At 41.9% G+C, this 13,166-nt stretch overlaps 1 long non-coding RNA gene across 1 annotated transcript in view; it reads left to right on the top strand.

Annotated features, from left to right (window-relative positions):
* The window catches only part of LOC123381764, a 28,439-nt gene extending 21,841 nt beyond the window's left edge, over positions 1-6,598 (top strand). Inside the window, exons 2-4 of the long non-coding RNA XR_006589168.1 lie at positions 4,261-4,373; positions 4,865-5,005; positions 5,461-6,598. This is a non-coding gene — a long non-coding RNA (uncharacterized LOC123381764). The remainder of the gene's footprint in view (positions 1-4,260; positions 4,374-4,864; positions 5,006-5,460) is intronic.
* Positions 6,599-13,166: the final 6,568 nt, after the last annotated feature.

Genomic DNA, 13,166 nt, shown 5'->3' with positions numbered 1-13,166 from the left:
TGAAAAATTGAGGCAAATCGTCAAATCGGGAAATTTGTTTCCTTCTTGAGAATAACTTGAATATTTCCTACCTTAAGATTTCTCTCAATAAGAAGGAAGTAAGATCCTTCAACTAAACTTATCAGTGTAAGGAAATGGAGACGGCAAATGATGTATTTACTGATTTTACTTCTGTGCACCCAGTTTTCATAGATTTTATTAGTTTTATCCCACAAATACGGCAATTATAGATTTAAAAAATATAACGGAACATGAAATAGAATGTTGATAATAAGAACCCACTGTAGAGAAAAAGATCAATCAGAAGGGTCTCTATCAGCAGGAAACGCACAATCCCACCCCAGAGGTAAGCCAGACACCTAGCATTTCACCACCTGTGTACAAACCTGCACGCCTACCCACACACCACCAGGACCATACTGATACCATGTTCCTTATCTTGCTAGCTATCTAGCCAGCTAGCTAGCTTGCTTAAAAAAGGAAGCAAATAAGAACAAAATGTATTTATTTTCTTAGAGCTCTGGAGGCTGTCAGTCCAAGATGAAGATACCAGCAGGTCTGGTTCTGAGTCTTCGAGGGGAAGTCTGTTTCAAGTTTCTCTCCCAGATCCTGGTGGCTTGCTAACAATCTTTGGTGTCCTTTGGTTTGTTGAGGTGTCACCCGGATCTCTGTCTTCATGTTCGCCTGACATTCTCCCCGTATGCGTGTCTGTCCCTGTGTCCAAATTCCTCCTTTTTATCAGGACACCAGTCATATTGGATTAGGGACCCAATCTACTGCCCCATGACCTTGTCTTAACTATACAATAAGGTCACTTTCTGAGATACTGGGAGTCAGGGCAACAAAGGTTGAGCAGAATCACAACTCAACGTATAACACTCACCATATGTTGCTTTTATGGAGAAACAGAGCTGTCACACAACTCATCACCGAGCTGGGTCAGCCACCCATATGTACCAGTCCTGAGTAAGCGAGGGTTGGAGCAAGGGTGACACATCAGTAAACCAGTAAGTTGCAGATCTGGGGCGCCGGGGGCGGGGGGGCTCAGTCGGTTAAGCTTCCGACTTCAGCTCAGATCATGATCTCATAGTTCATGGGTTCGAGCCCGGGGTTGGGCTGTGTGCTGACAGCTCAGAGCCTGGAGCCTGTTTCGGATTCTGTGTCTCCGTCTCTCTCTGCCCCTCCCTCTCTCATGCACACACGCAAGCTCTTTCTCTCTCAAAAATAAATAAACATTAAAAAAAAAAGGTTTCTTGCAGATATAGCTTGTCCCCATCAGAAAATGGTCACATGTGGTAGCCAAAGAGGGCAGGTATTGTCATGTATGTTGATGATGGGGCTTGGGGACGAAAAGTCTTGACTATAAAATCTAAAGTCAAATCACAGACATAACAATACTTAAGAAAGTGAATAAAAATTATACTTGCATTCGATCTCTTGAACTCTTGCTGGAAGAAGCCATTGGCTGTGATCAACTTTCTTTAAGGATGTGTATTACTTAAGTATAAATATGCGTGCATGTGTAGACACGTATGTATACACAGAGAGATAGAAGAAGGTGTGTATACAGACACGTGTATTTTTACATATGACTTTTTTCACGCTTCTTGAACGTTTGTTGATCTGTAATTGCTATACTCTTACTCGTGATGACATTTGGTCCGCGTGCTCCTTTAATTTGCCGCGGAAAGATCACCTGTCTCGCGGTGCGACATGAAAATGTTCGACCTACTGGCAATATTTTCAGTTATCAACAAGGTTTTGGTTCCAGAAAAATGTATGAGTTAAGAGTAAGAGGCCTCTGAATTATAGAGAATTTGGGGTGTACTTCTAACAACAGCCTGATAGAATTTACATGAATTTGGGCTGGGGGTCAGGAGGATTGGTTGCACAGGGTCAGAATTTTTCAGTTTGGTTTGGGTGATCTCAAAGCTTCCTTTTGGGCTTGTACAGTATGGAGTTGATTCATGAAGCAGCATCTTCTCTCGCGACTACCATAGTGTAAAGAGGCTTTTTTCTTTTAGCTAATGAACTTGACTTTTTAGAGTAGGTTCATAGCAAAATTAAACTGTAAGTACAGAGATTTCCCAAATACCCCCAACCACAAGCCCCTCTTCCCCCCACACAACAGTCCCTACCGGAGTGGTGCCTTTGTTAAAATTAATGAACCTACATTTACATGTCGTAATCACCGCAAATCTATAGTTTACAACAGGGTTTACTCCTGGCTTTGTATATTCTATGGGTTTGGACGGATGTATGCTGACATATCCATTATTGTAATATTATACAGAATAGTTTCCCTGCCCTAAAGACCTTCTATGTTCTGTGTTTGGATCCCTCCGTCTCCCCTTTTTCCACCTCCCCCCACAACTAACCCACATCTAATCCCACCTTGGAGGTAACCCAGCCATCTCCTACCCGTTTACAAACTGACACGCTCACTCATATACTATTGGGACCATCGTTGACGTGACGTTCTTTATCTTGCTTTTTATAGTCAGTAATATATAATGGAAAAAATTCCACATACATATAATCTTTAAAAATATGAATCTTAAATCCAGCAGACTGTTAGTGAACCTTCTTCTCAGCGGCTTCAGAACCCGCCCAGAGAAGCTGTGGTTGGCGAATTCTTTGGGATTCCTAGCGCTCTGTGCCAAGGGCATTTCGGAGGCTTGCGCTTGGACCCCATTCTCCTTCCTTCTCTTCGTCTGCAATGCTGCCAGAATGACCGAGCAGAGGCTTTGGATTGGGGGCCGGGGTCAGGAACTCCTCCCTCTCGTGGCCCTGTGGTGACTTTGAGGGTTCTAGGCATTTCTGCCTCGGTGGACTCCTTCCTTCAAAAATAATATTAAAGATTATGCTTTGCAACTGCATTGGTATACCGGCTGGCTGGATAATAGTCTAGGATCATGATGATTTTTCTTCTAAATTGTAAAAGGAATTAAAACACTTCATGGCCCTTAACATTCTCGTGTGTCCCAGGACCTGTGCCCGCTTTGTCCGTGAGATGTCAGCCCTGACTCCTCGCTCTGAGAAAATGCCAACAAAGCTGAAAAACCACGTCCTCACCTTGAGCAGGCAATGTGCACTGCGTAGATAATTACTGAGTGATCCCATATTGCGGGACATTTCGGTTCTCCCAATTTTTTATTGATACAAGTGTCACGGAGGGGGAAAAAAAAATACTGGTTTAGTAAGTTTCCCCCATTTCTAAATTAATTTCCTCAAGGTGTATTTTTTTAATGAAATTACTCTTTAGAAGAGTGTGCTGATTTTAAGACGTTGGGATGTCGCCAAAAGCACATTTTTTTTTAACCAGAAATTATGAAATTGGCTCTTTCTCGCATCAATATTAATTTTTCATCTTTTAAAGTTGGACAGGCAAGACATATATTTCTCTTGAATTAATTTGCATTTCTTTCATTTCTGCCGGCTCACGTATGTGCCCCGTCGTTGTTAACCAGTCGTGTTAACTCTTTTGTGAATTTTTCATTTGTATTCTTTCCTCACTGATTCCATGGCCTCTGCGTCCCTCACTGCTCTGTTCACAGCATCTAGTCCCCTCTCTGCTTCATAGAATGTGACTTTCATTTCTGTGCAAAATATTTTTCTCTCCCATTTTTTTCCTTCAGTCCCTTTCATCTCTTTCGGTGCCTTTTTTGTTTTTAAATCTGTTCTGATCCTTTATTTCAAAGGGAGCTTTTATTTTTTAATTTCTTCGCGTGCCGGGAAAGTCTCTGTTTATAGCTTTTGCCTCCTTCAGACCATAGATTTTTCTGGCGGGTGATCTGGTCCTCATCTGCCTTGTTCTTGCATTTCTTCATTTTTCTGTTGCCTCTTTGCCTGAGACGCTTGCTGTCTCTTCTCCATGACCACTTAGGGGTTCACGGTAAGGAGCCGTCCTGCAAAAGGAGGAGAAATATCCCAGGGACAGCAGCTCAGAGCCATGTGATAGAGGAACAGGGACCGCGACACCCAGGCGTGGCCACACCGGCCTTGACCTGCAAATGCCCAGACAAAAACTGAAACCGTATTTGATAAGCTTGGTGCCATTCTGGCGTCTGTCACACCAGTGGGTCCTACGTCCCGTCACTATCACCCTGGCAGTCTGGGCCGCGTGATCACTCCTCCGCCTTATTAGGATTGTCTCTCGATTGGCTTTCACTTCTTCCGCTTTCCCCCTTTCAATCTGTCTTCCCAAAGATTTCACAAACCTCTGTCTGACCACACCATTGTTGTTCTGTTACCGAAAAGGTGGTGTTCAATCTCCACAGTGTCGTGATAGACCACTGCCCGGAGCCCCTTCTGCCACTGCCTGCCCGACCCAAACCTGATGCCATGGAGATGCCAACTGGCCATAAACCCAGGTTCGCAATGCACAAGGTGAATTTGTGTGAACTGGGGAGTTCTGCCCAAACTGTCTTCTCCTGCCTCCAGCCTTCCCCTCCTCAGTCTGGAAGATGCCCCTTCAGGCGTCCACATTCTGCGTAGGGGCCACATTCTCTGCGAAGAAGCCCTTGTTGGGGGCACCCGGGTGGTTCGGTCGGTTGAGCATCCAACTCCTGATCTCGGCTCAGATCGTGATCTCATGGCCCGTGGGTTCGAGCCCTGCCTCGGGCTCTGCGCTGACAGTGTGGAGCCTGCTTGGGATTCTTTCGTTCCTTCTTCCTCTCCCCCTTTCCCCACTCACATTCAGTCTCTCTCTCTCTCTCTCTCTCTCTCTTTCAAAATAAATAAACAAGAAGCCCTTCTCTCTGCAGTCTTCACCACACATGCCCCTACAGAGTATACCATGCCTCCTAATAGTCTTCCAAACACACTATATTGTATCTGTTGACATTTCTGTCTCTTCATCCAGACTGTAAGCTCCTTGAAGACAGGAACATCATCATGGCTGTTTATCACATTCCTCAGCATCGGGCACAGAGCCAGCTTTCCACCGCACTGGCGGCCAGTATGTGAAGAACTGAACCAACTCCAACTCAGTGGCATAGAAAGAGTAGGTGATGCTTTGTTTTATTTATTTTGATCATTACTTTCTTTTTTTTTTTTGAGTTTACTTTATTTTGAGAGAGAGAGAGAGAGAGAGAGAGAGAAATCCCAAGCAGGCTCTACACTGTCAACACCGAGCCCGATGTGGGGCTTGAACTCACAAACTGTGAGATCATGACCCGAGCTGAAACCAAGAGTTGGACACTTAACTGACTGAGCCACCCAGGCTCCCCAGTCATTACATTCTTTTAGCTATTTAATGAAAATTAACTTTATGGGAACAGGAAATTGCACATTTTTTCCATCACAACGTGATTTATATATATTCAAAGAAGGACAGATTTAATTGTTCTGAACTTTTGTCACTCAGACTAGGTAGAAATGTACCAATATGTGGAAAGTGTGCATTGTGGAAGCATGGGTGATTGCCTTTTATATTTTCCTTTTCTGTTTTATCCCAAGATCCACCACTATAAAAAATATGACTTTAACGATTGAAGAGAACAAAATCAATTCTATGTACTAGGATGTTGTATGGAGCTTCTTTTTTAACTCCTGAATGAGCACTCGGGCACCATGGCTAACGCAAGAAGGTTCTAAGCATCAGGTATCCTAAAGAGGTCCGTCCACACGTGGACGGACCTTCCTCCCACGGACGAGTAGTCGTAAGAGTCTCACTCCAGTCAATGACTCCTCACCACATCCTTCCCTTTATTCTATGCCCAGAGATCACTGAGAGGGTTGTCCCACTTTAGAGTGAAGAAAAGATCTCAACAGTTCCAGCGTCCCACCCAAAGTCACATGGTGGAAAGAGCTGTGCGCTGAAGGGAGGTTGCCTCTCTCTGGAAACATCTGCAGTGACCGAGGGGCCAAGATAGAGCTGCATATTACCTGGAGAATCGATACCATCACGTGGTCTCATTAGAGAGAAAACCAAGCAGCAGTATCCCAAGAAGTTACCAGTTCTATAAGGAAGTCTTCCTCTCCCTATTCCTTTGATTGCACCCCCACATCGGAAATGGAGGGGGTGGGAGTGTATCAGACGTGGACTGAGACCCTCACACTCTGCAGCGTTTGGGTAGGAGGCTTTCTGCTGATATCTGTAAGGGGTGAGAAGGGCAGATCTGCTGGCAGTAAAAGAGTAAAAAGATGGCAAGATGAGATAAAGCTGGATTCTGGTAACACCCCCTACTCCACAAGTCGGATTCAGTTCTCCTAAGGTGAGCTCTTCTATCCATATGCCAGTTCAAGTCAATTTCGCCCTCAAGGAATATCCAAGGAACAAACACCATCTTCTCCAGGATGAGTTTCTTCTACCTCTGCTTTCAGATGATAAGTAGACTCTCCTTGACGCCCCCATAGAGAAATTCCCTTAGAAGAAAGCGCTTGAGTAAAAAGATCTTTTGTATCAACTGAGAGTGATATTCTGTTTGATATTTTAGTCTACCGAAGGCTCAGTAACACAGATAAAAGCAGTACAAATGCCCTTTCCAAGGAGCAACATTTCATTTCTAGACAAATAGAAATAGATCAAGGGCCAATGCCGCTCCTTTGTTCTACTAAATCCGTGTTTTGAATAAACGGAAGAACACGAAGGTGAATTGCTGTAGGAAACCCTGAAATTATTTATTGTGTTTAAGTACAAAGCCAGAACATTGTAGACAAAACGAGGGGTAAATGTACGTGCGTGGCTGGTCTAGATCCTTTTAGATGACTTCTGTAAAAAGGAACCCTTAGGCGTGACTTCTACTGATTACCCCAGGTCCCATTATTAGTAATTTGAAGAAATGATTATTAAATTAACTGATGAAAAATAAGAGACATAAGAGATTCTATTTTATGTGTATTCCTTCTCTAGGATCCTTCCTTTATTTATGCAGATCCAAGCTTCCGACCAATACTATTTTCTTTCTTTCTAAAGAATTTCTTTTAATATTTCATGCAAGGCAGGTCCACTGGCAACACATTCCCTTGATTTTTGTTTGTTGGAGAGAGTATTTTTTCCTTTACCTTTGAGTAAATAAAGGTAAAAATTTGCTGGATGCAGAATTCCAGGCTGGTGGCGTTTTGTGGGTCTGTTTTTGTTTTCAACACTTGTAAGTATTTCACTTGGTTTCTTCTTGCTCGCACAGTTTCTAAAGAAAAGGCCAATGCGACGGTTTTCCTTGCTCCTCTATACGTAATTAGTTTTTTTCCCTCCTCTTCCTTCTTTAAAGATTTTTCTTTCTCTTTGATTGTCTGCAGTTCAAATCTGATATGGAGAGGTATGGGATTTGGGGTGCTCCTCCTGGTTGGTGTTCTCTGAGCTTCTCGGACCTGTGGCTTCATGTTTATCATGAACTTGGAGAAATTCTCACAAATGATTGATTCCATTGTTTCCTTGGTGCCTTTCTCTCTTATCTGTCAGTTTTTCTCAGTAACTGTATGTTACACCTTTGTTTATTTACCTTTTTATTGAAATGTAAGTGACAGACTGCATTATCCACTGAAGACTCTACTGGTTGCATCTGCAAAAATTAGGGCACCAGACAAGGGTTTAAACTCTTTTCTAGAAAGTTCCAGAGAGCTGGAGCAAAGCAGGGGGAGGCTGCAAAGACGGTGTCTACTGGCCTCCATTCCCTGAAAGCACCTCCTTAGACTCCTATAAGTATGACGGACCGGAAGTCTGTCCCTGAGGCCAAAGCTCCCGGACAAGCAAATAAGCCTCTTTGTCAGAAAGACTGGGCAGTGCACTGGGTGTCTACCCAGAACTATCTCTTTCGCTGTCACAACGAATCCCAAGCAAGCTCTGTACTGTCAGCACGGAGCCTCATGCTGGACTCAATCCGGGTCTCGAACTCAGGAACTGTGAGATCATGACCGGACCTGAAATCAAGAGTCTGATGCTTGACTGAGCCGCCCAGGCACCCCTGATTTCTACTATTTTTAATACAAAGTTACCTGTTTGGAGAGTCTGGGTAGTTCAGTCGGTTAAGCATCCGACTTCAGCTCAGGTCATGATCTCACGGTCTGTGGGTTCGAGCCCCGGGTCGGGCTCTGTGCTGAGGGCTCAGAGCCTGGAGCCTGCTTCGGTTTCTGTGTCTCCCTCTCTCTCTGCCGCTCCCCACTTGTGCTCTCTCTCTCTCTCTCTCTCATTCTCTCTCATTCAAAAATGAATAAACATTAAACATTTTTTTAAAAACAAGAGTTACCTGTTAACTTTATTCAGTTCTCTTGTATGTAATGAGTCATTTTCCTCTTGCTGTTTTCAAGATATTCTCTGTGCCTGGTTTTCAACATGTTGGGTATGATGTGTAGGAGTGTATGGTCCCCCAAATCGTCAGGAAACCTACTTTGGGTCACTTCTATTTCGAATCATGGCAACTATTCCAGGCAGGAGTTTTAGCTTCAGGGATCTGTGCCTTTGCCTTCTTCATCTTGTTCCTACTTCAGACTTGTTGGGTTTTAAATATATATATATATACCCATTAATCCTAATTCTAGGAATCACATCTATCATTCTGAGCAAGCCACTCAACTTCTGTCACCTATAAAAATAAGAACAAGACAATTGAACCTTCTTCAGTGGATCTTTAAGTTACATTTCAGTGACTCCAGTGGATTAATTGTTGGTATAAGAAACAATTTTAATACACGTTCATATAACTGTGAGTGGGATAAACGATTTGAAAGTACTGTAAAAATGTTGTTCTAGGGCACTTGGGTGGCTCAGCTGGCTGAACATCTGACTTTGGCTCAGGTCACGATCTTGGGGCTCTGAGTTCAAGCCCCACGTCGGGCTCTCTGCTGTCAGCGTGGAGCCCAGTTTGGATCCTCTGTCCACCCCCCCCCCCATCTCTGCCCCTCTCCCACTTGTGCTCTCTCAAAAATAAATGAAAACATTAAAAAAATGTTTTCCCTTTGCAGATTTCGAACTTCAGAAGCATTTCACATGTATGCCGTTTTGATCACTGTAGATTCTCGGGGAGCCATCTCAAATGTTACAATTAGATTCCAGTCTGCCTTTCGAAAACCATGTGAAACCAGTTCCAGTTAAAGCAATTTGTATCCGAAGTTTTAATTCAAGATTTGGTATATGGAAATATAAGAAGACCCTAGGGTTTTCCTGGATACCTTAACTGAAATAATTCTGGCTTATTTAAAGAGCCAAGTGGTAAGATTTTATGAAAAAGATTATTTTTGGCATAATCTTATCTTCCCAACAAGGTAATCATTTTCTTTCTTATGGGAAAACAATACATCCTTGATAACAGCTCCGTGTTTTAGCCAACATCACAGAGTGCCCCAGTATTGTCTCCCTGAAAATAGTTTTGTTTTGCCTTTTCCCTCAGGAAACCTGTGTTAGAGATGATGCGTGGGTCACCCAAGGCAAATATTCAAGCAAAGTACCAATGGCAATTTTTAAAAAATTAAAGGAAGTCTATGAAATATTATAATGTCAAGTGTAATATGAATAATTGCAACTCTAATGAAAAGTTGATTGTCCCATTTAGCAATAAATTTAAGGACAATTATTTGAAAGTATTATTGGGGTTAAACAAATTGCCACCATACTGAGGCTAGGAATAAAACAACAATAAAGTTTGCAAAATAGCATCAGAAAAATCTGGATACGTACTCAGTTGGATATGGAACCCCTTAGTCACATAAGTGTTAGTAAATGAAGTAAGACTATGGCCCAATTACTCTATATGACGTGGTGCATAAAAATCATTATGTTGAGTCGAATCCATGCTTAAAATTATTTAGAATCAACGTAAGGTATTTTAAAAATTACTTTCTGTTGGCTTTTCATTCCACCGCAGATAATGTAAGATTTTATCTTAGATTATTGGTGTTTAATTTAATAGACGCTAAATTCATGTACTGGAATAATGTAAATCTAAGTAATTTCATCTGCATATACATTGATTTAAAAAAAAAACAAGTTCCAAAAAACCTTTTTTTCCAAAAACTTTTATTTTCACAAAAATAGTATCTGGCAACTTCTGCCACCTGTATTACACCAGGTTTGTTTGTTTGTTTGTTTGTTTTTAAATTTTTTTTTCAACGTTTATTTATTTTTGGGACAGAGAGAGACAGAGCATGAACGGGGGAGGGGCAGAGAGAGAGGGAGACACAGAATCGGAAACAGGCTCCAGGCTCCGAGCCATCAGTCCAGAGCCCGACGCGGGGCTCGAACTCACGGACCGCGAGATCGTGACCTGGCTGAAGTCGGACGCTTAACCGACTGCGCCACCCAGGCACCCCTACACCAGGTTTTTTAAACAATACCTACTACTTGTTGAAAACAATACCACTATTTGTTGAAAACTCACCAAATTCCAGGCATATTACCACAGAACAGTAATCATAGTTCATACTGCAAAATTGATTGCCTCGAATTTTTGTTAGATGATTCCGGGCACCACTCCGAGCGTTTTTCATGTATTAATTTCCTTAGTCTTCGCGTTATTATCACGGTCGCCTAAGTAAAAACGAAGCACGGAGAAGTTAGCAACGTGTCCAAGGTCACATTGTAGAACTGACATGCAAAACCAAGGCTGAGCAGAACCCGACCATTGGTGCAGTCCTGCCCATCGTGGGGTTATGGGAACTTGAATTTGGCGTCTTGTTCTGCTGTTCCCCAGGTCTGTAAAATCGGGCAAGTCACTTAGATGCTTCAAGCTCCACTTAATTCCTGTGTAAAATGGGTGCTAATGCCAATGATGACATCCATCTGAGAAGGCCTCCTAAGGGAAGGGAATAAGAACTGCAGGTCAGATACAGACCACATTGCCTAACCTCTGGTTCATGGCCAGCATGCGCCCGCCATTCACTATCCGTGATTGTGTTTATTATCGTCCCAAAGTCCTCACGTTGATATCTTATCTGCTGTTCTCCGTCTTGCCATTCGTATTTTTTAGATATCCAAAAACCCTACCGCTACCCCAGGGCTTTCAAGTTCCTTGATTTTGAAGACATCATTTACGACCAGAACAGTACAAAATTCATAATAGTCGTAAAGAAACAGGGACAAGGGAGCAAATGAGAAATAATCCCTTTATAAATATACTTATCGACTGTGAAACGCATCTCCGTTTCAAGAAAGGCATTTATTGATTGCCTCCAATTTTTTCCTAGATGTATGAATTATTTGTGTAAGTTAGAATGTTACGTTTTTCTTTTTTTTTTCCTTGCCATATAGGTGATACACGACATACATTAATTTCAGGTGTACAACATAGTGATCTGGCAATTCTAAACGTTGTGCTGTGCTCACCACAAGTGTAGGTACCACCTGTCACCATACAATGTTACTTCATCACCATTGACTGTGCTCCCTACTCCGTACCTTTCGTCCCCATGACCTGTTCATTCCATAACTGGGGTCCTGTATCTACCTCTCCCCTTCACCCATTTTGTCCATCACCCGCCTCCTTCCCTCTGGCAACCATCAGCTGTTCTCTTTAGTTATGGGTCTGTTTCTGTTTGTTTACTTGTTTTGTTTTGTTTTAGATTCCACATATCAGCAAAATCATACGGTATCCGCTGTTCTCTGTTTGAGTTATTTCACTTAGCATAGACAATGTTATATTTTCTTTGGCTATAAATCTTTGTTGTTTCCTATCTCATTCTATTATATTCAATCAGTGTTACATAATCATAGCTTTTACAAATGACCTGGCCTTCTTGGCAAATATTATGGAAATGCGTGATGTTCGCGATTTAATATTGTTATTTTTTCTAAATTAAAACAAACATAGCCAAGATGCATTATAGAAATGTAAATCATACTACATAAAATTCCACTGACAGAGAGAAGTTCAGCGTTCTAAACGTATGCCTATCGTATACAAGGTAGGAAAATTCACAGATAGGTTATTTTTATGTCAGAACTTTAAATGACAGCAACAGAAATGAAATTCAAGTGAGTTTATGAGCGAAAAGGAATTTATGTTTACTTAATTTAGAAGTCCAAGAGGGATAGATTTGGCTTCAGAAACATTGATAGTCAAGGGTTCAGCAATCAGGTGTCCTCACTCTTTGGAGCTCTTGGTTTCGTCTTCCTAGGCAGTAAAACCTTGGATTGTGAGCGAATAGTTCTGAGAGTGTTCTGCAAGATGAACAAGGCTTTTAACTTGACACACAGGCGATATCTTACGAGTAGTACGTGATGCCCAACATCCCGTGATCACCACCGAGCCACTGGTTATTGAAATTCGCCTCGATATACAAGTGCTTTGGATTGCAAGCATGTTTCTGGAATGAATTATGTTTGCAAGCCAAGGTTTTACTGTATCTGGTTTCAGGAGGGTCCCTGCAACTCCAGGCTAAAGCCCTTGATAGTTAACATTTTGGTCTATCCTCAATGTTACGTGACACAGGTGTTTTATATTTGTGGTCTGTTTTTTATTAGAGTTATTTGTATTTTACATTTTTGGTTACTCCATTTTAGTAAAGTTAACTCTTACGATTTTTCCAATTTTAGAACTAATTACTTAACACGGTGTGAGGATGTTTGCCGCGTTGTTTTGTCAGGAGAGGTTGTGATATATTTATGACATTGTTTGAGAAAGTGTACAAGGGTTGAAATATGAAAAATTGGCCTATATCTGGAATCTAATCGGTTCAAAAAAGAACTTCAACCACTGTAAAACTCAATGCATCTACATAAGTGAAAATCAATTCAATTGATTTTGACAGACTTGCTCCAAAGCCTTCAATTCAAAACTCAATTACATGTCGTGTTCCAGAATACGATAATTATAGTGACCAACAGAACCAGGATTTTACTTAATTATGCAAAGGCCTTGCATTGTTTGAGTTTTCAGCGGAATGAAATGTTTTAATTCAATCACAGAGAGTATAAATCTATCATATGCTTCTACTCTGCAAGTGCTGAGAAATCTATTCTTCCATTGATGTGAGGATAATTTAAATGGACAATTACCACCACTAACGGCTTTGCACTTTTCCCCGTGCCTTCACAGCGTGTGCGCTTACTGTCCAAAGGGCTTTGATGAGTGTTTTATGAGCAACCTTAAGAATTTGACAGCAATGTTCCAGCAAATCTGAAGAATAAGTGCCTGAGAAGCAGGTCTACCAAGCATTTTCTCCTGTTTTCGAGAAAGAAAGAAGGCAGGTGAAGCAATCGTATCAACTTCTAAACGTGCTGCTGAGAAACA

Source organism: Felis catus, chromosome D4, assembly GCF_018350175.1.
Source record: "Felis catus isolate Fca126 chromosome D4, F.catus_Fca126_mat1.0, whole genome shotgun sequence".
In the NCBI taxonomy this organism is placed as follows: Eukaryota; Metazoa; Chordata; class Mammalia; order Carnivora; family Felidae; genus Felis; species Felis catus.
The sequence above is the reverse complement of the archived record's forward strand: the minus strand, read 5'-3'. Positions and strand labels throughout refer to the sequence as shown.